At 47.3% G+C, this 26,342-nt stretch overlaps 1 long non-coding RNA gene across 2 annotated transcripts; it reads right to left on the bottom strand.

Moving 5' to 3' along the window:
* Window positions 1-1,546: 1,546 nt before the first annotated feature.
* Window positions 1,547-26,342, bottom strand: LOC133226995 (uncharacterized). Of its 2 annotated transcripts, XR_009729697.1 has the most exons (4): window positions 14,323-26,342; window positions 13,469-13,534; window positions 9,433-9,505; window positions 1,547-9,052 (listed from the first exon to the last, which is right to left on the bottom strand). It is a non-coding gene; the product is annotated as an uncharacterized LOC133226995 (long non-coding RNA). The 2 variants fall into 2 exon arrangements; XR_009729696.1 differs by having other exon boundaries at window positions 1,547-9,505.

The following is a 26,342-nucleotide window of genomic DNA, read 5'->3' as shown; positions in this document are numbered from 1 at the left end:
TTGAGAACAGTAGGGCAGTGCTCTTCCTCATAAGAGATTTTTTTTCCAGAAAATATTTTTGTTTACTTCTACAGAGAACCTGGAGGCACAGATCATCTGAGATTACCCTAATTGAATTCAAGGGTGGAGATTTCCCTGGGCTACCTGCTAAAGCAAATCTGAGTTGCAAGGCTGCTCAGACTACTTTACTTCTTGCTTACCCGTATAATGAAGTTATAGATATTTGAGGTTCCAACTTGGAAGAAAAGAGTTACCAGTTTTGTAACTGATTCTGCTAGATTAACAAATGACCTCACTGTGAAGATAATTTTGAGTGCTGAGTTGATAATACTTCTCTGAGTTTTCACCTTCTAGATTTTGGCTCAGTACTTCATCATTGTCTTGTCAACTTTTTAATGCTTTTAACAAAATAAATTTAAATTTCACTCAGCTTTTTTTAAGTTGTCACCAGTAGGAGGGCGTATCCAAATTATTTAGCTTGCCATTAACAACAATGGAAGTTTATGTGTATTCTCGTAAGTTTTAGAGATAGATGTCTACAAGCCAAGGAATTCCAGGGATTTCTGAAAGTCACCAGAAACTAGGAGAGAGGCATGGAATGGACTCTTTCCTCAGAGCCTTCAGAAAAAACCAACCCTGTCAACACATGAACTCCGGAGCTGGAGGACTCCACCACCACCGGCGGCCACAAGAAGTCAGGCCACCTGTGTGCTCCTCGCTCTAGATTCAGAGGTGTGCGTCTTGAGTCATGCCTCCTCTTCTTTTTACCTTTTGGAATCTCATAATGGCCATTGAACAAATATACAATGAACACCTACCATTTGCCCTGTGCTGTTCCCAGTGCTGGGGACACACCACAGTGAAAAACGAAGACAAAAATCTCTGCCTTCCTGAAGCTTTCATTCTAGTGAATTTCAGTTCAGTATCTTGGCACTTTGGCTCCTTCAAATCCCCCCCTGTTATAATGACCCTAGACATTCCCTGGAGGAAAATTAAGAGAGTTCTGGGGTGATAGTTTAATAAATGAAGAAATGCTGAATGCTGTGATACAGCCAGTTCCAAAGGAAACAAGGGGAGTGAATTATCCTTTAGGACCTCATTCTTTAAGCAAGGATTTAAGGACAGCTGCCTCAACACTCACTGAAACCACTTTAAGCTCCTTCACCTTTTCCCCTTTACATGTTTCTCTTTTCTTTCCTGACCTGGGAGCTCCCTTTTATATCAACTGCAATCAAACAGCTCTACTCCAGTCCACTGTAGGGATTGAAGGCAGACCAAAGTAATATTTTAGACTATTAATAATATGGAGATGGTATTGGATTAAAGCATTATTGCTTTGCAAACTATTATTGCATATACCAAGGTTTCTTTTCCAGCATATATATCAAAACCAACCAAAGAACAAGACATCTACATTTATTTTTAAAAACCTCCATGATGTATGCATATGGAATCCATAAATGGAACACTCACACATTAAACCTACCACTCAGAATCATTTTGTGCATAGAACATGTACAGCAATTACTTAGTGCCCGGGATTTCGCAGAATCTGTGTCCACACCCATGTATTTGGCACTGGTTGTATCTCGTTCCAGGTCACCTTGTAGAGTCTTTTCTCTAAGCTGTTGGATGTCAAAGTCCAGTGTCATCTAGATCAGTTTAGGTGGGTGCTTTTAAAAGATACAAATTCTCCTTAGAAGTTGTGATTTAGCATAATTGAGGTTCTGCGTTTAACCAGCTCTCAAAGCAATTCTGCAGAGAAGGCAATGGCACCCCGATCCAGTACTCTTGCCTGGAAAATCCCATGGATGGAGGAGCCTGGTGGGCTGCAGTCCATGGGGTCGCTAAGAGTTGAACACAACTGAGCGACTTCACTTTCACTTTTCACTTTCATGCATTGGAGAAGGAAATGACAACCCACTCCAGTGTTCTTGCCTGGAGAATCCCAGGGACGGGGGAGCCTGGTGGGCTGCCATTTATGGGGTCGCATAGAGTCGGACACGACTGAAGCGACTTAGCACCAGCAGCAGGAAAGCGATTCTGATGCAAGGAAGCCCTGCTCCTGGGTGTTCTCCTCAGTCCTGGCTCGTTGCTTGGTCACATGTGGCCTTTTCCTTTTAATTTACATCTGGTCTGTACTTGGCCTTTTTGGTAAACCTAATCCAGAAGCTCTTTACTTGCTCCTGTCAGTGACAGCAGCTCTCCTATATCCCGGGGTATACTCCTAGTCTGCTGAGTTTAGCCCTAGCACCTACTATTACCAGGAGAGTCCAGACCTCCTGGGAGGCGTGAGATTGTCTTTCCAGAAAGGTCTCTCTGGTCACCTGCAGAACTGCAAAGCCAAGCACAGCTGTCAGTTTAGGATGGGTTCTAAGGTCACTCCTGGTATCGACATAAATCACCAGAAACACCCTGGGCTAAATTAGCTAAGTCGCTTCAGTCGTGTCCAACTCTGAGACTCTATGTACTGTAGCCTGCCAGGCTCCTCTGTTGATGGGATTCTCCAGGCAAGAATACTGGAGTGGGTTGCCATTTCCTTCTCCAATCATGTAAATTTCAAAACCAAGTATTAAGAATATAAATAATTCATTTTACTGAGAACTACTTACTAGAGGCCTTCTGCATGGGTTTTTAGACGTCTAGAGCTATTTCCATGGGGCTGGGAACATGAACACTGAGGTGAAGGGGTGTGGGGGACACAAGTCACAAAGGTAGAATGAGCTTGTGCGATTTTGGAAATAGGCCCGTTTCTTCTAGGAACAATCAAGCATACCTTCACTCTTCACAGCTGAGGATGCTCTATTGCAAAACTCTAGGGGAAAGTCAGTGAAAGCGTTGATAAGAAAGCAAAGAGCTGCAGCCATTCATACATGCCCCAAGGACTTACTGAGTGCCTACTATGTGTCAGGCGGCCCAGGAGATACCATGGTAACAAAACCAGGCATGATGTCTGTTTTCATGAGTCTCAGAGTCTACCAGGGTAGACAGACGTGAACTAACTAATCAAATAAATAAACAGTGATCAATGTCAACAAGTAGACAGTCAATGGTCAAAGTCATGGACCCTTGGGCAGGGAGCTAACGGTCAAGGAGCACTGATGAGGGATATGACAAAGAGTTGCTATATGTGCAACCATGTCCCAGATGGTCCAGAAAATAATAATCATACTGATGTATGTGTGTGTGTGTATATATATATATATATATATGGATAGATAAATCAATGAATAACATGATAGAGCAAATGATGTAAAACGTGAACATTTGGGGAATCGGGGTTAAGGATGTACAGAAGTTCTTTGTACTATTTTTGTAACTTTTTTCCTCTAAATCTGAAATTATTCAAAAATTAAAAGCTTTCCAAAAAAATCAAGAAAAACTTCAACGCTCCCCTCATGCCTGTTCTGAGGTAGAGGGTGCTCAGAGGGAAGAGGAAGGAGAGTGATCCGAGGTCAGATCTTAGAATTGGCACACCGACCCCGGGGCTGTGCCTCCATGCAGACAGAGTCGTTTCCGGCTGGCAGGGAAGGGTGCTGACAGTGAGAAACATTATTTCTGGCTCTTTTCCAGCGCGGGTGGAAACGAGAGGAAACAGTGAAAGCTCTGTGAGGCCGAGGAGCTCGTCCCTGAGGACTGGCGCCGGGGAACGGCAAATGAGGCGTGGGCAGGAGGTGGGGTCCTGGCGGCCTCTGTGGACCAGCAGGGCTCGCTGGGCACAGCGGGGGCCACTGCCCAAGGCTCTCCCCCACCACAGGGAGGGGGGAGGGGGCGCTGGAAGGGGCTGGGAAGAAGGGAAGGGGAGAACTGACACTTGCCTGGCACCTCCTCTCTGCCACGCATGGCTCTGGGTGGTTTACCTAGGCTACCTCGCTAATGCTTATAGTAAGTTTTGAGATAACCTCTGCTATTATCCCTCATCCCATGGAGATGTGGAAATAGAGGTTTAGAGGCGTAAGGAGAGAGATTCTGTTTGGGGCAGTCTAGGGGAATAGATCTACTGACTGACTTTTATGCTCAAAGCAATTTTAAACAGCTGGTCAAATAATAATTTTTTTAAAATTAATCAATGATCTCACAAAAAAGTATGGAAAACTCAGAAGCCAAAAAAATAAGTGAAATCAGGAATCCAGAGTGGTGGACAGGGCAGGAGGCTGCCTTTCTCCTTGAGGGCATTCATTTGTCAAGTCATACGAAGCCTAGCTTTGGTTCTCCTGGGCTGATAGAGATGAGAAACAAGAGTGAACGCCCAGAGCCCACGCAAGAGGGGGCACCGCTAGAAGACCCCAGCCTCACACAAAGCTTGAGCTCCAGTGGCATCTCCACCAGGTTAGGGAGAAACTAAAGGCAGAACTCACCACTCACCATCCCACTAAAGCCTGGAAAGAAATCTTAGCACTGAGTGGAGAGGAAAAAGCATTTTCTAGAAGATACCATAAGCCCAAATTGACGTTAGGTGGTTTTGAAGCTTGAATTCACATTCCCTGGTGAAACTGAAATATTTCAAGCTGAAGTTTTAACGTATCCACCCAGAGATTTGGGAATGAATGGAGAAGCAGGAAGAAGCAAAATTTCTCTTCTTTTCCTGGATATTCAAAACTGAAAAGGTAAACAGAAAAAAAAAATAATAATGTGGACTCTAGGATATTAACCAAGCACTCGAAAATGTAGACTAGCAAATGCAAAGATTTGCAGAAGTTGTGAAGATGAAGTACAGCAAAAATTGCTTGGTGGGGGCTGGCAGAAAGTTGAATAGTGAGCCAGCCCAGGTGTGGCCAATCTCCAAAAACTCCAGCAAAAATACTTTACCTTTAGTTGAGAGCTCATTTTAAAGAAGAGTTTCTCAACCTCAGCACTACTGACATTCTGGGTACACAATTCTTTGTCATACGGGCTGATACATTATAAGATGTTTAGCAGCGTCCCTGGGCTCTACCCACTAGATGACAGAAGCATCAAGGCCCACGCCAAATTGTGGCAACCCGAAATGTTTCCAGACATTGCGAAATATCCCCTGAGGGGGAAAACCACCGCTGGTTGAGAACCACTGGCCTAAAATAATAAACCTAGATCCCTTGAATTCAACACAAGCTGCATACAGATGTGAGAAGCGAAGAGGAGAGACGTCGAAGACTCATTGTGGTCTGGTGGGAGGTGGAGGGAGACAACTAACACACAGAGAAAATGGCATAACATCGCAGCGACAGCAGCCCTCAGCAAGAGCGAGCCAAACTACGCTGCCGGAAGAGCCTTCTACACGCAGCTGGGGGCATGAGAATCCAGCTCACTCCAAGGGATGACATTTTTTTTAATTGAGTGAGCACAGGAACAATACAAAGACCCTTCACAAAAGGATGGGAAATGCCATTAAACCTATCAGTAAAGAACACTGGCCAGGACTTCCCTGGTGTTCCAGTGGCTAGGAGTCTGCCTGCCAATGCAGGGGACGTGGGCTCGATCCCTGGTCCGGGAAGATTCCACAGCTGCGGGGCAACTAGCCCTGTGTGCCACAGCTAGAGAGCAGCGCCTACTTGCCGAAACGAGAGAAAGCCCACGCACAGCAGCACACCCAGAGCAACCAAAAATTAATTACCTTTTAAAACCCGTGTTAACTCTTAAAAAAAAAAAAAATTGGCCAGAAAAAAAATGTTACCACAGGACAGATGAAAAATTTGACCAAACATTGCTTTATGAATTAACAGATCCTATATAACAACCATTCCAACCAGTCCATTCTCTTCACAGAAACCAGAATCATCTTTTAAAAATGCAAATCAGGCCTTGTCACTCCACCAGGTCGGTGTCTCTAAGCTAGGGCCCCCTTGAGCCTACAGAAGGAAGAACCTGACGCCCCCATTTCTTCCTGGGGACCCTCCCTCTGCATGGGTCCTGCCTGCTCACAGCGCAGAAGGAACCTTTACACTGAGGGAAGCTACAGAGACCTAGAGCTGGAGATGCGCGTGGGATGGTGGGTGCGGAGCAGGGAGGTGAAGGGCCTTCCGAGGCTCTAACAGTGGTTGTAGAAGCAGGCTTGAGCTCTGCATCTGCAGTGTAGGTACACTTAGCAATTTGAGTACATTGAGAACAACTGTGAAGGTCAAGAGTCTGTCTTTTGGACAAATCTTTTATGAATTGGGGTGTTCATTTGTTTTAATTTTTTTTCCCTAGATTAGTTTTTTAAGTTTATTTTTAACTGAAGTGTCAGGTCAGTTTATTTCTCTTCCTTTGTTCTTGTCTTGTTGCAACAAAAATTAAGAATGACGAACTAAAGGGTTTAAAACAAAAGCCAAGTTATAGCTCAGTTCAGCCCAAGGAGACAGATCTTTTATTAGACAGACACTTCAAATACATGGGAGCAGGCCAACCCCAAAGGAGTCGTCTGTTTTATGAATTAACAAATCTTAATAAAACCATTGCCTCTGTGAGGGAAGAGCACAAAGCAGACATCTAATCAGGCAGTGAAGAGATGGCAAGACAACGAGGAGAGGCGAGACAAGAGCTGGAGGAACTGAGGGCAGAAACATAAGGAAAAAGAAAATAACTTCAGAGATGAGGAAGCAGTCAGGAGGAGGACCTAGACACAGAAAGTAGAAACAGAGGGTATAAACAGGGAAAGTGAATAGAATAAGACAAAATGTAGAAAGTGTTTTTTTTTAATGAGAGAAAATGATAAATATAGGAAAAGGACATGCGAGAGCCAACATACACATAATTGGAGTCTCTAGACAAGAAAAACAAAACAATAAAATACAAAGAAAAATAGAACTAAAGGAAACTTTCTTGAAATAAAAGATATAAATTTACGTAAATGATACTATGTGTACCAGAGAAAGTTCACCTAGAACTGAAAATTCCAAGACTCCCTTAATAAGATTATTGGACTTTAAAGATAAAGAAAATATCCCGTGAGCAGACAGGCCCCCCAGAACAACACTCATTAAAGGATAAAATCAGGCTAGCCCCAGCAATTTTCAATGCCAAAACAGTGGCACAATACTCATGGGATATTTAAGGGAAAACGTGTACGCCAAGGATTTTATATGCTGTCAAGCTGTTCCTCAAGTATAAAAGCTCCAAACATTTTTTAGGCATGCAGGAACCCAGGGAATACTGTTCCCATGATCCCTTCTTGAGAAAAACATCAGAGAACAAACTGTAGACCACCAAGTGGCGACTAGGGAAACCACAGCAAAAGGACCAGGAGCAAGCACTGAATATATTTAAATGTAGAGCAGCGACAAGAAATGCGGACATCTGAGTGTAAATTCACGTATGCCATGACAACATAGAAATGACACATCTAATAAAAAATGGGGTGGAGGAGAAGGAGAAGCTATGTTCTCTGATGGTCCTGTCTATCTGTAGGAGCTGGGAGTTAAAGATCATCACACACTGAGAAATCGAATAATATATTTAACACATTTATTATAACATTTAATAATACAAATTCAGTTCAGTTGCTCAGTCATGTCCAACTTTTTGCAACCCCATGGACTGTAGCATGTCAAGCTTCCCTGTCCATCACCAACTCCCAGAGCTTGCTTAAACTCATGTCCATCAACTCAGTGATGGCATCCAACCATCTCATCCTCTGTCATCGCCTTCTCCTATCCTGCCTTCAGTCTTTGCCAGCATCAGGGTATTTTCCAATGAATCAGTTCTTCACATCAGGTGGCCAAAGTATTGGAGCTTCAGCTTCAATAACACAAATATAAACATATATAGAGATCATTTTGCATTGTGTTGAGAGAGAAATGGGGAGGTGGGAAATGTACCAATTTTTCATTGTTCATTCTGGGACAGTGATAGATACTGTCTATATAGAACTAAGTGTTCTATATATAACACTATGATTATGAAGGTAAACACTAGAAAAAAAAAGAAGGCTTCCTAAATAAGAATCTTAACTGCTCTGACTGGAACTCCCAGTGCAATACTGAACAGCAAGGATAAAAGTAGGCATCCTTGTTTTGTTTCTGAACCTAGTTAGGGAAACTTTTGGTCTTTCACTGTTGGGAATGATGTGAGCCATGGGCTTTTCATAAATGTCCTTTCCCATGCTGAAGAAATTCCCTTTTATTTTAGTTACTGAGCGTTTTTATTATAAAAAGCTATTGGATTTGTGGAACTAGCTTTGCATTCCTGGGATAAATCCCATTTGGTCACGGTGGTGTTGTTGCTCAGTTGCTCAGTCGTGTCCAACTCTTTGCAACCCCATGGACTGCAGCACGTCAGGATTCCCTGTCCTTCGGCATCTCCCAGAGCTTGTTCAAACTCATGCCCATTGAGTCAGTGATACCATCCAACCATCTCATCCTCTGTCGTCCCCTTCTTCTCCTGCCTTCAATCAGGGTGTATAATCCTTTTAATGGGCTGTTGGATTCAGTTTGCTAGCATTTTGTTGAGAATTTTTGCATCGATATTCTTAAGAGATATTGGTATGTAGTTTCCTTTACTTGTGGCATTTTGTCTGGCTTTGGTATCAGGATAATACTGGCCTTATTGAATGAGTTAGATAGTTTTCCCTCCTTTTCTAATTTTTGAAGGTTTGGAGAAGTATTGGTATTAATTCCTTTTTAAATATTTGAAAGAATTCAACCGTGAAGTCATCTGGCCTAAAAATGTTCTTTGTTGGAAGATTTTTGATTACTGATTCAATCTCTAGTTATACGTCTGTATTTAAACTAATTAAAAAATATATATGTATTCAGATTAAATCTCAAAGTAAAATTAAAATCAACCCTTCACTGTACGCAAGGGCGTATGGGGCTTCCCTGGGGGCTCAGATGGTGAAGGATCGGCCTGCAGTGCAGGAGATCCAGGTTCGATCCCGGGGTCGGGAAGATCCCCTGGAGAAAGGAATGGCAACCTACCCCAGTATTTTTGCCTGGAGAATTCCATAGACAGAGGAGTCTGGCGGGCTACAGTCCATGGGGTCATGAAGAGTCAGACTTCTGACTGAGTCTGAGTTAGACTTTTGACTTAGTCAGACTGAGTGACTAACACTTTCTTCAGCAGATGCAAGAGATATACCGATAGAAAGAGGTTGAAGCTAAAAGACAAACAAAGGCATTCTAGTCAAATATGTAATAATAATGATGGCTAACAGAAGTCATTATCTCATTATCAAACAAAGGACAATTCAGGCCAAAGCATTAAAAACAATGAAAAGGAGTTAAGCTATGTATCAGGGTGCCACTCAAATGCAGATATAACTATTATAAATATCTGTGCAGCAGATAATCCAGCAGCTCCATTCACCAGGACTAGTTACAGTCACACAAGGAAAATCAGAGCACGTGAGAAGTCAGACATGGAAATTCATCTCTCTCATGGTGGTCTCAGGGGCAGAAAAGCAAAGATCATGTATTCAGTAAGGCAGCTCTGCTCAACACAAAAGACTTACAGAAGAAATAATTTTATTTTTCTCACCTGTAACAGTCCAGGATGCTAGACAGCTCTACTCACTCAATAGTTCACGGACCCACATTCCTTCCACGTTTCCCTAAGACCACAAAGCAACATCAGCTTTGTAGAACTCAAGTTACCACCGTATCTAGGTTGCTTCTGGAGGGAGCAAGGAGAAATTGTGGAGCTGACATGCTCATAATCTCAGACCTGGGTCTGTAAGTGGGAAATACTACTTACATTCATATTTTATTGGAGGAAACTTGTCACTGGATAAACCTAAAGAGAGTGGGGTGAGCTGGTAGTGGCCCGGCTTCATGCCTAGGAAAGTGGACAGATCTCAGGGGATCACTAGCAATCTGTGCCAAAGCCCATCCCTCTGGGTGCCCACTACCCCGTGAGGAGGATACACTCAACCATCCTCCACGGGCCACACGCCAAAGTCTGTCCAGTTACAATACTGGCGATCCCTCAGTGATACACAGACCTCTCCACCTGGCCCAGATATGGTTCCTTGTAGTCCGATGGCCTGGAAGCCAAAGACAATTTGTTTGTCCCACCCTCCTGACCAATAGGCAGGAATAAAACAGAGAAAGGAAGACCACAATAAAGACCTCCATCCAGAGGACAGAGCATGGACAGTACACAGTAGTCCCAGGGTAGGGACTGTCAGGGCCCCAACCCAGCAGTGGGTGCTCTGTCTGCTCTGAGACAGTCTTCCTTCTCTTCTGCCCCCATCGGAAGTGGGTGTCAGAAAACATGTCTTCCTTGAGAGCTGGCTTAGGGCCTAAACAACTATGGGGGGAAAAAAAAAACAGTTCCCTGTAAGATGTATGAGAAGTCAAAGTCTGTTTCCAGGACTTCCCTGGTGGTGTAGAGGGTAAGAATCCACCAGCCAATGCAGGGGACCCAGGATCGATCTGTGGTTTGGGAAGATGCCACATGCCACAGAGCAGCTAAGCCTGTGGGCCACAGCTACTGAGCTCACGATCTAGAGCCGGTGAGCCGCAACCAGTGAGTCCCTGTGCTGCAGCTCCCGGAGCCCATGTGCCTAGAGCCTGTGCTCTGCAACAAGAGAAGCCACCGCAATGAGATGCCACCGCAATGAGAAGCCTGTGCCCCGCAATGCAGAGCAGCCCCTGCTCACTGCAACTAGAGAAAGCTTGCTCACGGCAACCGAGACCCAAAACAGTCCAAAATAAGTAAATAAATAAATATAGCAGTGTGTGCATGTCGATCTCAGGCAAGGGTTAAAAAAAAAATCTGTTTGTTTCCAGTCATCTCCTAAGCCAGTAACCACACTTGAAGCTATTTTCTCACAGAATTCTCAAGTCGGCTTCATCTTTTTGCTTCTGGGCTCTAGCCACACCCCTTTCCTCACATAAAGGCAGCTATTTGGAGTCCTTCCGAAATAAGAGGTTTGCTGAGAAGCCCTGGTCTGATCCCTGCCTTGGGGCTGGACGCCTTGAATGAATGTTTTGCTTGACAGACAGTCTGAGAAAGGCTCTGAGCCATGACTGTCAGATCTCCTGTGGTTTGGGTGACAGAAACAGATGGCTTTTTCAACCCTGTGAAGCCCCTACACTTTTACATGTTTCTCCCTTTCATCTTGGCTTGAAATCTGCCCAATATGTGTGGATGTCATCTCTTTTCTTCGAATATCTTGCTAAAAGTAACAGGGAACGACCAATATTCGCTAACAGTCCAGCTCTCTCCAACTTCTCCTTAAGTTACAGCCGTGGCAGGCACAGAACCTGCCTCTCAGACGTGCAGGAAACAAATTCACCAATGATTTGGCCAGGAGCCCCCAGCTTTCCAGCATACAAACCCACAACATCTGTGTTCCTGCCACCTGCCCACTGGGGTTTCGGTTACGGCAGTGTCCTACCCGTGGTGCCAGTTTTGATTATTCGTTAGGGTGAGGACTGGGGCTTCCCAGGCGGTGCTCCTGGTAAAGAACCTGCCCGCCAATGCAGGAGATGTAAGGAACGTGGTTCAACCCCTGGGTCAGGAAGATCCCCTGGAGGACAGCATGGCAACCCACTCCAGTATTCTTGCCTGGAGAGTCCCATGGACAGAGGAGCCTGGCGGGCTACAGTCCATAGGGTCGCACAGAGTCGGACATGACTGAAGCGACTTAGCATGCCGGCATGCACAGGGTAAGGATTGCTGCCTCTGTGGGTATGTGTGTGTGTGAGAGAGAGATAGAGAGAGAGACAGAGACATAGAGAAAAGAAACGATGACTTAAAGAACCAAGTTTCTTTCTCATGTACTAGAAAAAGGTAAGCATTCCAGGCTGAGGTTCCTTCCAAACGTCTAGTCCGCCACCTCTGGAGCTGTGTCTTCATCAGCATGGTGGAAGCTGAGCCACCACCATATACAAATTTCAGCTGACAAGTAGAAAACAGAAAATGTGGGAGAGGTGTCAGTCAGTCAGTTCAGCCGCTCAGTCGTGTTCAACTCTGCAACCCCATGGACTGCAGCACACCAGGCTTCTCTGTCCATCACCAACTTCTGGAGCTTACTCAAACTCATGTCCATTGAGTCAGTGATGCCATTGAACCATCTCATCCTCTGTCATCCCCTTCTTCTCCTGCCCTCAATCTTTCCCAACATCAGGGTCTTTTCAAATGAGTCAGTTCTTCTCATTAGATGGCCAAAGTATTGGAGTTTCAGCTTCAGCATCAGTCCTTCCACAGAACACCCAGGACTGATCTCCTTTAGGATGGACTGGTTGGATCTCCTTGCAGTCCAAGGGGCTCTCAAGAGTCTTCTCCAACACCACAGTTCAAAAGCATCAATTCTTCGGTGCTCAGCTTTCTTTAGACCCCAACTTTCACATCCGTACATGACCACTGGAAAAACCATAGCTTTGACTAGATGGAATTTGTTGGCAAAGTAATGTCTCTACTTTTTAATATGCTGTCTATCTTTGTCATAGCTTTTCTTCCAAGGAGCAAGCGTCTTTTAATATATACAGTCATTAGACCTAAATGTAGAAATGGCACAAAAGTTTCTACGTACATTCTATTGGATGGAACTTAGTCTCATGGGCACACCTATCTATAAGAAGATCTGGTAAATGTAGTCTAATCCTATGCCCAGGTAGAATAGTAGAAGAGATTACAGTGAATATCCTATTTGTCTATATCACAGACACATAGTAACATACTAACATTATAATTTATTGGGCAAATCTGACATGAAAATTGTAAACACATTGTATTTTCATGTGACCACGGAACTTTCACAAGGTCTTTTTTCACAAATAATCTCAAACTTTCCAGAAAGAGGAGTACTATGGAAAGCATTGCCTGGCCACAATGAAATTAAAGAAGAAGAAATTAATAACTATATCTGAAAAAATAAATATTCTTCTGCATGGAAAAATTTTAAAGTGTTAGTCACTTGGTCGTGTCCAATTCTTTGTAACCTCATGGACAGTAGCCCTCCAGGCTCCTCTGTCCATGGAATTCTCCAGGCAAGAACACTGGAGTGGGTAGCCATTCCCTTCTCCAGGGGATCTTCCCAACCCAGGGATTGAATCCCCATCTCCTGCATTGCAGGTAGATTCTTTACCATCTGAGCCACCAGGGAAGCCTAATATTAAACTGATAGTTAAATGACTTAGATCAAAAAAGGAAATACAAACTAAAACTACAGTATTCCCATAAAAGAGTAAAAATGAAATACAGTTACAGGAGTAGTTGGAGGAAAATTTATGGCTTTAAAGATCTACATAAATTTTTTTAAAGGGTGGAGAGAAGAAGAGAAGTAAAGTTAGCTTCCAATTCAAAAAATTAGGCAATAAGTTGAAAAAAAAGACAATAAATTGAACCAAGGAAAGGAAGAACTATTAGAGATAAAAGCAGGCATTAATAAAAGTTATAAAATAGAAAACATTACATAACCAATATATAAACACAAAAGCTAGTTCTTTGAAAAAAAAAATTCAATAGCAAAAGGCAGGTGAATGCAAATACACATAATAAGAAATGACTGGGGGATCCCACAGAAATGGAAGAGATTAAGAGGTTCACATGAAATTGATTTGTTTACCTTATGTGCGTGAACTTGATAACAGATGAAATGGATAATTTCCTCAGTAAAAACAATAGGTAAAAGCTGTCCAAAAGAAATAAAAACATTTAAACAGATCATTTCTAATAAGGAAATGGAGAGCTATGTCAAGAGTTATCAATTTCAGGTAGCACCAAAAAAGGAAAATTCACAGCCTGATGTCATTTGTAAAAAACAACCTAAAATACCTAAGGAAAATATCTAACAGAATCCAGCTGCATGTTAAAGAGCAATACATCATGCTGACATAAAAATGTTCCCTTGGACTTCAAAGATGGTTGAGTATCCTTAAAGCAAATCTATTCATGTAATTTATTTTATTAATTGATCTAGGACGGGGAAAAAAAATCATGGTCATCTCCATAGATGCCAAAAAGGCATTTAACACTCACCTCCATTATTTATAAAAGCATTCAATAAAATAGAGATTATTGATATTTGCTCTAAAGGATCCTTTTGAGTCTTGCTTTAGGATTTGTTACACAAGACCAGAGCCATGGCTGTTGTTGTTTAGTCGCTGAGTTGAGTCCAACTCTTTTGCTACCCCGTGGTCTGGGGCCCACCAGGCTCCTCTGTCCACGGGGTTTCCCAGGCAAGAATACTGGAGTGGGTTGCCCTTTGCTTCTCCAGGGGATCTTCCCGACCCCAGGATTGAGCCCGCGGCTCCCGCACGGGCAGGTGGGTGCTTCACCCCGGGCCACCCGGGAAGCCCCATGTTTAGGGTCAGGTTAATTGTCCCCGCTACTGAGGCAAGCCCTTCGGAGTACTCCTTCCAATGCCCTGAGAATTAGGAGGTTTTCCAGTCTGGCTGATAGAACGGGTGTTATTCTCACCTCTGTGTGAGCACCAGGTAGGGTTTCCACTAATCCTTTCTGGGTGTTTCTCTCCCCAGCCTCACACACATTCACTGATCAGGGCTCTGTTGGATCCTGGAGCAAGACCCTCTGCAGACATCTGGAATTCATTCTTTTGTAGCTCTCTCCTCTCGCACACACTGCCCTGCCAACTCGAGACGCTTTGGTCTGCCCAGGCTGTCAGCTCTCGCTTCTCAATTCAGGGAGTGTGCCAGGATCCATCTGAGTTCCTGACGCTTCCTGACCCGCAGTCTTGGAAGTCTTTCAAAACAATGATCCAGAGCAATGCAAGGCTCACATGACTTACTTCCTATGTCAAGAATCACTGTCCTTCACTGCCTGATATCTAGCGACTTGAAAACTGCTTTTTCATAAATATTTTGTCTGACTTTTTTTGGCTGTTTCAGGCAGGAAGTTAAATCCAGTTCCTGTTGCTCCATCCTGGCCGATAGCACCAAAGCTTCGGGTTCTGCAAAGAAGAAAGAGAAGCGCAGGCAGCACCCTCTGTGTAATTTGCATATCATCTGCATAATATGAAATACACAGAAAGACCCCATACCCCTACGTCCGAGTCCCTTGTCCTCTCTTCCCAACTGAGGAGAAACATACGGCAGAGCCCACCCAGAGAAACCAGGGCTCCCCTATAGTACTTGCAACTTGGCCTTTGTCCTCTTGCTTCACCAAGAATGTGGAAACATTTTCTCCAGGCTACTGAGCCAAGTTTGTGCTGGTTTTCAGTTATCTGAACTGTTTGCTTAGACAGCCAGTTCACCAACTGGTGCCTCCACTTCCCATCTTTGCAAGAGGGCTAACTGAGCAGCGTTATACAGCCTCAGAGAATAGCATTCCAAAGGCACTCCATGCATACGCAGACTTCTAGATTCCCTAACAGATGTGCTGTTCTTCACCTTGCTTCTTTTACATAAAAATATATCTTAAGGACTTTTCCATATCAGTTCATAACCTTGTTATTTTTTTGCTGTTGCATATTACTCCATTCTTATGAATGCACCACAATTTATTTAACTCTACTGCTAACAGTTCCCAGTCCTTTATTGAAGCGAAACATGCTTCAGTGAGTTACTCTGTAAATACAGCAAGAATTTTTTTTTTTAAAGCAGGTATTGTGTGGTAGCCAGGCTCCAAGATGGCTCCTTATAATCCTTTTCTGCTGGGATTCACACCCTTGTGTAATCTTCTCACATACAGGCTGGTCACTTGCCCTGGGGAAAGCCAGCCACCATGTCATGAGGACACTCAAGCTGCCCTCTAGAAGAGACCACAGGGAGAGGAGCTGAGGCTTCCAGCCAATGGCAGTACCAATTTACCAGCTGTGTGAGTGTGCCAGCTTGGACCCTCCAGCCCTAGTTAAGACCTCATGTGATTACAGCCCCCAACTAACGTCAGACTTCAGCCTCATAATTGACTCCAAGTCAATACCACCCAGCCAAGGTGCTCGTGAACACTGACCAGAGACCTCATGAGAGATACTAAATAATTATGTTGTTTTACACCAACCACCAACCTTGGGAATAGCTATTGCAACAGCAATAAAGATTGGAACTGGAAGTAGGTACTACCATAACAAAGACCTAAACATTTTGGAGTAGTTTCAGGGCTAGGTAGTAGACAGAAGTTGAAAGGATCTTAAGGACAGTCTTAGTAAAAACTTAAAGACTCTGTTAGGAGAAGCCATATTTCAGAAGAGCTACAGACGGATGCCTTGGTGTGCCTTCCGTTTTTCTTATATTTGAACAAAAAGGTCTATATCAATTATCCTATGCTTATTCTACCCTTGTATGTTGGATGTGTGATGGACAAATAATTTGTCCCCATGGTCGACATGTCTTCAGATCAAGAGGAACTATAGGTCGGGGAGCTGTACCTCAGGGACTGTACCTAATAAGCCTCATTGAACTTGGATATAATTTAGATGAGATTCCTGAACTTTGAGATGATGCTACAATGGGATAAAAGAGAGTTCTAGGTGAAGGTTCTTTGTTTGTCAGGACCATCCTTCCTGCTGGAAGGCTGATGTGATGCTGGTACTGTGGCAGCCATCTTGTAACCATGGGGGGGGGGGGAGGGGAACATTGTCAAAAATGGCAAAGAACATTGTCAGAATCTGGATCTGTTATTTTCCCCCTAAGCCTTATTCATTTTTACTGCCCAGTCCTTAACACCTGGCTTTTTCCCCCTCTGGAAATGGAGAAAGTGGCTTAGCTCTAGGTGGCTTTCTGATGCTCAGATCTGCCTTTCATTAAGCCATGTCTGGTTGTATTTCCTATCCTTGAGATACTCTTTGAATCTGGGTCTTTGATGGCATCACTGAGCCATTCAACCCTCCTTCAGATGTCTTTTCTACAAACAGTAACTATTGTCTTTGTAGTTTGAGCCATCACCACTCTGTGCTACATTTTTTGAAGCCAAATACAACCTAGGGGACTCAGAGTCAGTATTTAAACCCCCATGGACTATAGCCTGCCAAGGCTCCTTTGTCCATGGAATTCTCCAGACAAGAATACTGGAGTGGGTTGCCATTTCCTTCTCCAGGGGTTTGCTCCAACCCAGGGATCAGACCTGGGTCTCCTGCATTGCACGCAGATTCTTTACCATCTGAGCCACCAGAGAAGCCTCTTTAAACCCCCACTTCCACCCCAACTCAAGTTGAGAGCTTCTTCCCCATCCTGAACTGTTTTATAAATGTCTCTGTGTGTGTGTGTGTGTGTGTGTGTGTGTGTGTGTGTCCCTATCAGACTTCTTTAGGGCCAGGGACCAAGCCCTGCAGAGGGCTCTGCAAGTCCTGGTCCCACACATGGGCTACTCACTGATGGTTCAAAGAAGATTGGGCATGGCCAGCAGCTTTCTGTGGGATTACATTCCATAGCAGACCAGAGAACAGCTAACCAATAAACCTCAGAACACATAAAACAGCCAATAAAATGGGTTTTATGGGGCATGGATCTGGGAGTAACAGGCTCACAGGGTCTGGCCTTTCCTGGAATATCTCACAGGTTCAGAGCCACGGGGACAAGGGTGGCTCTGTCAGACTCCTCTGCATGAGATCAGAGGGAAGGTCAGAGGTTTCCTAAGGGCCAACCAAATCTACCAGAACAAGTTCTGGTGGGGGCAGAGCAGGCCCATGGGGCAGTGCACATTGGCTGGGGTTCCAGCCCACATCAGGTTGGCTCTCAGGCTCTCGTTTTGGGTTTGGCATGAATTATTCTGCACCAAACAGCCCAGCCCAGGGTTTCTGGGACTCTACCCAAGGCTGGGAGAGAGGAGCTGGAGGGAAGTGCTGTGCCTCTGTCTCCCAGTCTTTACGGGACAGGGTTACAGGTCTAGTCTCGGTCCCTGCTGCCTGCCCACACGTCCCCCAGGGTCAGGGTTCTCAGGCTGTAGGTGCTCTAAGGCGATCCATGAGGGTCTTTGATAAACTTCAGCAATCGAAGCTGGGAGGGCTCCAGGGACAGAGGGGAAGTGATCTGCCCGAGGCCACAGGTCAAGGAGCAGAGCTGGGCGAGTGTATGGTGACTCCTGAGCCACTTCCATTTCCCCGCCCCCACAGCTGGACCACATTGGGGGTGGGAGGATGGGGATTTTCCTACTGTGGGAACACCTGCTCTGATCAGTTTGGTGGAGGGCACCCTGCACTCCCACCCCGGCTCTGCGGTGGACTGAGGGAAAGTCCTCTGTATTAGTTAGATGAATCCAAAGAGACTCAAGAGGAAGGCAGTGGTTTAGAGAAGACTGGAGTCCATTTCTCTCTGAGAACGGTTCATTTTGAGTCCACATTCCACCTCCTCAGGCAGCTCCCGGTCCTGTCCTGAGGTGCCCAGCACCTCCCTCACGCTTGGTCACTGGCAGGCCACAAGAATGCCCACATTTATCTTCAGGGGAAGGACAAAAGCCACGTGCCCCCCATCTTAAGGCCGAGGCCCTCTGTGGCACGTGTCATGGGCTCGCTCCTTCTGGAGCGCTGGGGCCCTGCTCAACGCGAAGAGGGGAGACTGCAGCCTGGCCCTGTGCCCGGGAAGATGCAGAAACAGATTTCATTGGTCTACGGGCAGCCAGTATCCACTGCTCACCTGGCTACTAGGTACCTGTCCTTCCCACAACAGAACACAGGCACGCCCTTTCTGAAGATATGGATCCCAAACCCCCATCTGGTTACACTTTCAGATCAAAGTGCGGGAGACCTGGGGAAAAAGGAAATCCTCTCCAGAGCCCCACATGACTCCTCATGGTGCACAACAGAAACTGTGAGATAATTCGTCTGCCCCTTTCCCACCACCCCAGCCTCACCTCTCCCCAGCTGAAACAGAGTAGTGGGAAACAGGAAATAGGAAAACCGCAACACAAACTCCCATGTGGAAAAGGGAAGAGGGAAACATTCAGAAATGGCTGGGGCGTGCATGCTTGTGCTAAGTCGCTTCAGTCGTGTCTGACTCTGTGTGACCCCATAGATGGCAGCCCAACAGGCTCCCCTGTCCCTGGGATTCTCCAGGCAAGAACACTGGAGTGGGTGGCCATTTCCTTCTCCAATGCATGAAAGTGAAAAGTGAAAGTGAAGTCGCTCAGTCGTGTCCGACTCTTAGCGACCCCATGGACTGCAGCCTACCAGGCTCCCCCATCCATGGGATTTTCCAAGTGAGAGTACTGGAATGGGGGGCCACTGCCTTCGAGGTAGGTAAATCCTACTGGCCTGAACAGTCAGGACTTGCTCTGGCAGAGGAAGCTAATCTGGCCAGTCCAGTTCTGGAAAATTCTCTTTTCCCCAATCTTCTGTGGCTACATCTGAAGCAGGTATTAAATAGTTTGGCCTCCTTGAAGGTTTCTTTGGGGCTCAAACAATTGTAATCACTGGCCAACTGCTACTTGCCTTGGCAATTCTCTCAACAAGCTTCTAGTCAAGGTGCTTATAACTGATTCCAGGGGCCAAGAATCATACCCAAAGATGTTTTCTCAACATGATTCTGAAAGCAGTTTTATTTCACTGTGGCCTGCTCTGGCCCGGCCCTCTTGAAACAGGTTGGAACCTGGGACCTGTGACACTTTGCTGCAGTACTTGCACCTGGACAAATGTTTCCCCAGGTAACAAAATACAAAGAAACTGTAAGGGGCTAAAAATAATTGCATGATGTGCAGTGGGGGCAAATTATGGACAACAAGATTCAAAAAGACCAAAAACACCCTCACACTGCCACTTCGGAGGAGCCAGAAGCAGGGTACTACTGCGCATGCCTGCTTCACATAACCAAAGAGGTCATGTGAACCAAAGAGACAGGCAAAACACCTCAGCCACCCCCATCCCGACCTCTGGCCACATCCCTACCCTCACCCTGTATTAGGACCCAGCTCACCCCACCCCATCAGCGAACAAGAAGGAAGAGAATCTGCCTCTTGCTGCAGAAGGAGCCCCAGTAAAACCTTGCCTGAATTTCTGGTCTGGGCTCTGGTCAATTTCTATTGATTCACAGAGGCCAAGAACCCTCCTCAGCGATACTCTCACTCTAATTTGGGCTGTGTGGGGTGGCGGAGGGGAGGGGCAGGGACGGGAATGTGGATTCTCCCACAATAAGTTTGAGTGGGCAGATGATATCCTTAGTCTAACCTTGCTCCAGGGCGAGGCTTCCTGGGTGGCCTTGGAGAAAGGCTCTGAGCCTCATCAGCTGATCTCCTTCTGCGTGGGTTACAAAAAGGGGTGGCTCTCGCCCCTGTGAGGTCCCATGTTTCTAGATACTCCCTATTCTTTCCCATCACTCATGTCTTTCCTGTAATAATTTGCTAAAAGCCACAAAGCCACAGAGGATAGCAGACCCATGCTAACATTCCGGCTCTTTCCATCCGCTTCTCCTAGAGCTATGCGCTCGGTCAGTACACGATCAGCCTTCCAAAATGTCATAAACGTGATTTTTCCAAATGCCCTTCCAAAGCATAATGAGGGACTCTAACTCTCCAGCCTGCAATATTTATACCCTCCCCACAGGCAGCTAAGTCAAAATCCCTAAGTCAACACCTGGCACCGCAGGAGCTTTTTTTAGGACAGCACCCCACTGCCATCACCAGATTTTGTTTATTCAGGGTAAGGTAAGGTTGCCATAATAAAGGGACCCAATAATGATTTACTGGCACAAAGAAGACGGGAGTGTGTTTCTCTCCTGTGTCATAGTCCGTGGTGATCATTCCAGATGGGCAGACTCTTGAGTTCCACGAGGTCATACTGGGGCCTGGGGTCCTTCCCTCTTGTTTCTCTGCCATCCCCTAGGCCACAGGCCTTGGCTTGAACACGGGGTTGCAGGCACATCCATTGGAGGAGGGTACGTATTAAGGCTGAGGCCTGGGAAGGAACACATTTCTCTTCCCAATCTCTGCCAACGGCAAAAACCTACCTCATCGACATACCTAAGGACAATAGCATCTGGGACACAGAGACTGCATGCCCTGGGGAAGCAGAAAATCAGTGCTGGTGGACAATCAGCAGTCTCCACTGCTAACCGGAGACTGGGAGCTGAATGAGTAGGTGGCTGCTGTGTGAGTCACGTGGCCTTGAGCCTAGGCTGAGAGGACTGTCCTCCTGGGCTCCCCTTGCCCCCTCAGCGCATATACACACACAGGCCACAACTGTTCTCCACCCAGAACCACAGGGCGAGCAGACCTCCCCACACACCTCTGCTCGGTAAGCCTTGCCACGCCCCTACAGTTCTCTTTCCGATGATGCCTGCCACCCTCCCTCGTGCCTGAGGGGCCTGAGGGAGACTCAGGGCAGGCCCCGAACCTGCTGGGAGATGGAAGCGAGTGCCTGCCTGGGTTCTCTGGGAAGCAGACGCCAAGCTGGGATTAAGTGTGCAAGGCTTCCATTAGGAGGCGGGCTGGTGTGACATGAAACACAGAGGGAGGTCGAGTGGGTTGGGGACGCCAGCCGGCAGGCTGTGAGGCAAGAATGAACCTGAGAGAAGGAGAGAGAGACAGGGTGTCCATGGACGGCCCTGCTGTCTGAGAAGGCTTCAGTAGAGCCATTGGGAGATCCTTGAGCTGAAGTCCAGTTCAGTTCAGTCACTTAGTCGTGTCCAAGTCTTTGCAACCCCAAGGACCGCAGCACGCCAGGCCTCCCTGTCCGTCACCATCTCCTGGAGTTTACTCAAACCCATGTCCATTGAGTCGGTGATGCCATCCAACCATCTCAGCCTCTGTCGTCCCCTTCTCCTCCCGCCCTCAATCTTTCCCAGCATCAAGGTCTTTTCCAATGAGTCAGTTCTTCACATCAGGTGGCCAAAGTATTAGAGTTTCAGCGTCAGCATCAGTCCTTCCCATGAATGTTCAGGACTGATCTCCTTTAGGATGGACTGGTTGGATCTCCTTCTAGTCCAAGGGACTCTCCAGAGTCTTCTCCAATGCCACAGTTCAAAAGCATCAATTCTTCAGCACTCAGCTTTCTTTATAGTCCAACTCTCACATCCATACATGACTACTGGAAAAACCATAGCTTTGACTAGACGGACCTTTGTTGGTAAAGTCCACCAACTGAAATCCACCTACAAAGAAATCTCAAGTCTCCCAGGAACTGGGAGAGTTCTGTCTTAGAACCCCAGCCACCCGCGAAGCTGTTGGTGGGGAGCACGTCTAGGGGGAGGGGCCTGGCCTCAGCCAATGAAGGAGACGGACTGCAAAGCCAGAGCTTCTCTGTTCTGTCCCCCCATCCCCAGAGGCTGCCACAGGACAGCACGGTGGGAAGTTGGGGACCTAGGAAGAGAACAGGCTTCGGAATAGAAAAGACAAAACACGTCATGATCCAGCTCGCTACTGACTAGCTGTGTGGCGCTGGGCAGGAAACTGAACCCCTCCGATCCTCAGCTCTCTCCTCTGTAAAATGCCTGGGAAAGGATGGATTTAGAGTGCTGGAGGTGCTCACTAAGTGGTGGTCTTTGTCCTCTCCCCTACCGTCTTAGAGAAGGTGTGGGCCTAGGGGCTACTCCAAATGTGCTCCCTAAGGGAGGACTCCCAAGTCCATGCTGCTGCTAGTCAGTAGCCGGGTCCAACTCTGTGACCCCATGGACCACAGCCCACCAGGTTCCTCCGTCCATGGGATTTCCCAGGCAAGAACACTGGAGTGGGCTGCCATTTCCTACCCTGGGGGATCTTCCTGACTCAGGGATCAAACCTGTGTCTCCTGCATTGGCGGGCAGATTCTTCACCACTGAGCCATCTGGGAAGCCTCCCAAGCCTATAGCTGGCCTTGATTCCCTGGGAGCAGACAACTTTCCCTCTCACCAACACCGCCCCGCCTCACCGCCCACCAAGCAGACCTGAAGTGGCACATGGCGGACCACAGAGGCCAATCTGGCTTTTAAACAAGTGCAAGAAAAACACCCTGAGAAATACTGCCCCCAGGGCCAAGAGAAACGTTTAGAAGAGGCTGCCAGCCAGGGCTGGGATGGCAATGTGCTACCTCCTCTGGGCTCCGGCTTGTTTGAAAACTCATCACCCAGGCTAGGGCTGCAGGCTAAAGCCCAGGTGGGGAAGGGAAGGAAGGAGGCGTCTCCTTGTACAAGCTTGTAAAGCCAGACGGCTTTAAAGCCAGACGGCTGGGCAGGCTTCCACCTGGCCCTGGCGCACACAGGCTCCCAGCTCCCAGCGAGGCGCTCTGGCCCTGGTTTTCTCTCTCCTGCAAGGCCCGTACCCAGAGGACTTTGTATGTCACTTTGTACGTCGCCTCTCCTCCCCTCTACTCTCCACGGATCCCGTTCTCTCGCTCTCTCCAAGGCTGGCCCCGCTTCTGCTCAGTCTCGTGACATTTTCTGGCTCCTAACTCTGGATTTCCCCATCTCTCTCTGTCTCTGCGTCTCCCCGAGGGCCTCATTCCTTCCCGTCTTTCTGGTTCTCATGCTCTCCTGCTCCCTCAGCCCATGTCTCCCTCTCTTCCCTCCCCTCCAACTATCTGGCTTCCTAGCCCAGCTCCTTGGAGCCGTGTGGTGCTTTGGAGCACACGGGGGGAACTGAGCCCTAGAAGTTGCACAGGCACCTCAGAGAAGCCCCTCCTGACTCTCTTCCTTCTTCCCCCGAGCAGAGCAAAGATGTTCGGAATCAGAGCGCATCCCCAGTGTAACGTGGGGGCCCCCAGCACCCCAGACCCAGCCTGCTGCCTCCAATACAACAGCATCCCCATCTCCTCCCCTTCTCCCTCTCACTACTGCTTCCAACTTCTTTCTACACTCAGTCCAGGTGGGGCTAGTGGTAAAGAACCCGCCTGCCCGGGCAGGAGAGCAAAGAGACATGGTTTCAATCCCTGGGTCTGGAAGATTCCCTGGAGGAGGCCATGGCAACCCACTCCAGTATTCTTGCCTAGAAAATTCCCATGGACAGAGGAGTCTGGCGGGCTACAGTCCATGGGGTTGCAAAGAGTCGGACACAACTGAAGCGTGTTAGCACATGTGCGTGCATACTCAATCCTTAGAACTAATGTCAGTTATAGGCAAAACTAAGAAACCAGAACAAACGTCACTTTTATACCAAAGAGTGGGAAATTCGTTTAGTTAACTGTGGGGCATCGATTCAACGTACTGTGCTGTGCTAAGTTGCCTCAGTCATGTCCGACTCTGCGACCCCATGAACTGTAGCCCACCAGGCTCCTCTGTCCATAGGATTCTCGAGGCAGTAATACTCCTAGGCATGGAGAGTTGTCACGCCCTCCTCCAGGGGAAACTTCTTGACCCAGGGATCAAGCCCTCATCTCGCACTGGCAAGCAGGTTCTTTACCACTAGCACCGCCTGGGAAACACATCTATTCCGTAGGATTTTATTACAAATCATGATATACATCAATACTGATATTAAATACAAATCCAAGTAAGAAAACAAGCAGCTTAAAAAAAATAGTATTGGGGTGCTTCCCTGGCAGTCCAGTGGTTAAGAATCTGCCTTGCAACGCAAGGGACCTTGGTTTGATCCCTGGTATGGGAAGATCCCACATGCCGAGGGGCAGCTGAACCCGTGCACGACGACTACTGAGCCTGCGCTCTGGAGCCCGTGAGCTGCAACTCCTGGAGCCTCACGCCTAGAGCCTGTGGTCCCCAAGAGAAGCCACGGCAGTGAGAAGCCTGAGCACCGTAACTACAGAGTCGCCTCTGCTTGCCACAACTAGAGAAAGACCACGAGCAGCAACAAAGACCCAACACAGCCAAAAAGTAAACAAACATTAAAAAACAATAGTATTTACAGCATAAGCCCATTTTGTGAAACATGTATATATGTATACATAGATATATATATACACACACACACACAATAACATAGGCATAACCTCCAAAATGTTGACATATTTATCTCGGGGTGGTAGGAATATGAGTTACTTGTTTTTATTATAAGGAACAAATAGTTCTTGGGTAATGAAACATTAGAATAATTTTAAAGCGAACCAGGAAGTAAGCAAGATGAACATCAATCTTCCTCCCTGTCCCCTTACTCATTTTAACCCAACAAACTTTTCAGAAGTGACTACTGGGTGTTGGGTCCTGCCAGAGGCTGAGCAAGAACTGGAATAATGACATGTGGTCCCCCCAACATTCCCAGGTCCTGGCTAGGGTGACTCAAGGAGACCCTATAAGTAGGCCTTCAGCTGGGGTATGGGCTGAAGGTGGTGGAGAAGGAGGTTCTTCAGCAGGGAAAAGGGTACTGGCAGGAGCATGGTGCCCAGAGGGAGACACCTAATCGGGATCTCAGGCATTAAGGATGAACCCATAGGAAGGTTGGGGGCGCCTGGCTCTTGAAGAGCAGAAACAGGAACTACTGCTAAAAATGTAAGATAAGATGGGGGTGGGGGTGGAACAGGATGAGGGAACAGAATGGGAGGAGGTTCTAGGAGGGGCTTCTGAGCTTCAGCCACCCTCCTCCCACCCAAGGAGCTCAAACCAGCCTAACCAGGGCAGCTGCAGAGACTGGAATCAAAACATGGACCCATGGCTGCCTCACCACGCCAAGTGCCCTGTTGATGCATCCCAGCAATGGAACTGGCTGTTGATGGGGCCCACAGAGGCCAGTGAATTCCGGGGGTAAGGGCGAGGATAGCACCGAAGACTCCTATCCCCAAGGCCCTGAGCCTGGCCCCGCCTGTGAGCCAGAGGGGAGGACATTCTATTAGACCCCTGTTGTATGCTCAGTCATGTCGGACTCTGCCACTCCATGGACTGCAGCACGCCAGGCTTCCCTTTCAGACCCTGTGTGATCCCTTTTTGTTTCTTTGTTTTGTTTGCTCTGCCTTCTGGTTTTCTGCAGAGCCCAGGGCCACGACAGGTGAGGTGTGAGGAGTAAAAGGCAGTGCAGGTGCCCTGCAGGGCTGGGCTGAGCTAAGCACCAGTGTCCCCTACCACCAGGGGACACCCAAGCACAGACACACGGCGACCTGGAGAGACGAGTCGTCAGGGCATCCACCCTCTCCGTGTTCCTAATAACTACGCAGAGGAAAGCCTGGTCCTGGTGGCTCAAGGCTGGCGTGACCCCAGAGGGATGGGCTGGGTAGGAGTCCCAAGTGTGGAGAAGTGCTTTCCTTACCACCTACTGCCAGGGACGCCGGCCGCTGCTGGAAAGCACTGGAAAGACAGAGTCGTGGGACGGAAGGAGCACTGGACGCCGAGTCAGAGCTGGCTGCGCAGCGCCTGCTCTTCATGTGACTTTTCCCTGTCTGCCGGGTTTGTTTTCTCATCTGTAAACAAAGGCGGGGTTGGGGTGCGGGGAGACTCCGTGGTACCCAAGCGCCCTTCAAGGCTCTGACAAAAGACAGATTCCTTGCCGAACCTTGACGAGGGCAAAGGGAAAAGCTGGAGAAAAGGACCAAACCAAAAGCAGCCGCTGTTTGCTGCCCCAGCGCAGGGGCTCCGGGGGCCCTTGGACGTAGGCGACTTGGAGTGCGCGCGCGCACACACACACTCTGGCCGGCTCCCAGCCGGCCCTCGGATCCCACCACCCAGAGACCCCCGCCAGGGTCTCTCATTGCTGGCTGGGGC

This window comes from Bos javanicus, chromosome 15 (genome assembly GCF_032452875.1).
Source record: "Bos javanicus breed banteng chromosome 15, ARS-OSU_banteng_1.0, whole genome shotgun sequence".
NCBI lineage: Eukaryota > Metazoa > Chordata > Mammalia > Artiodactyla > Bovidae > Bos > Bos javanicus.
The sequence above is the reverse complement of the archived record's forward strand: the minus strand, read 5'-3'. Positions and strand labels throughout refer to the sequence as shown.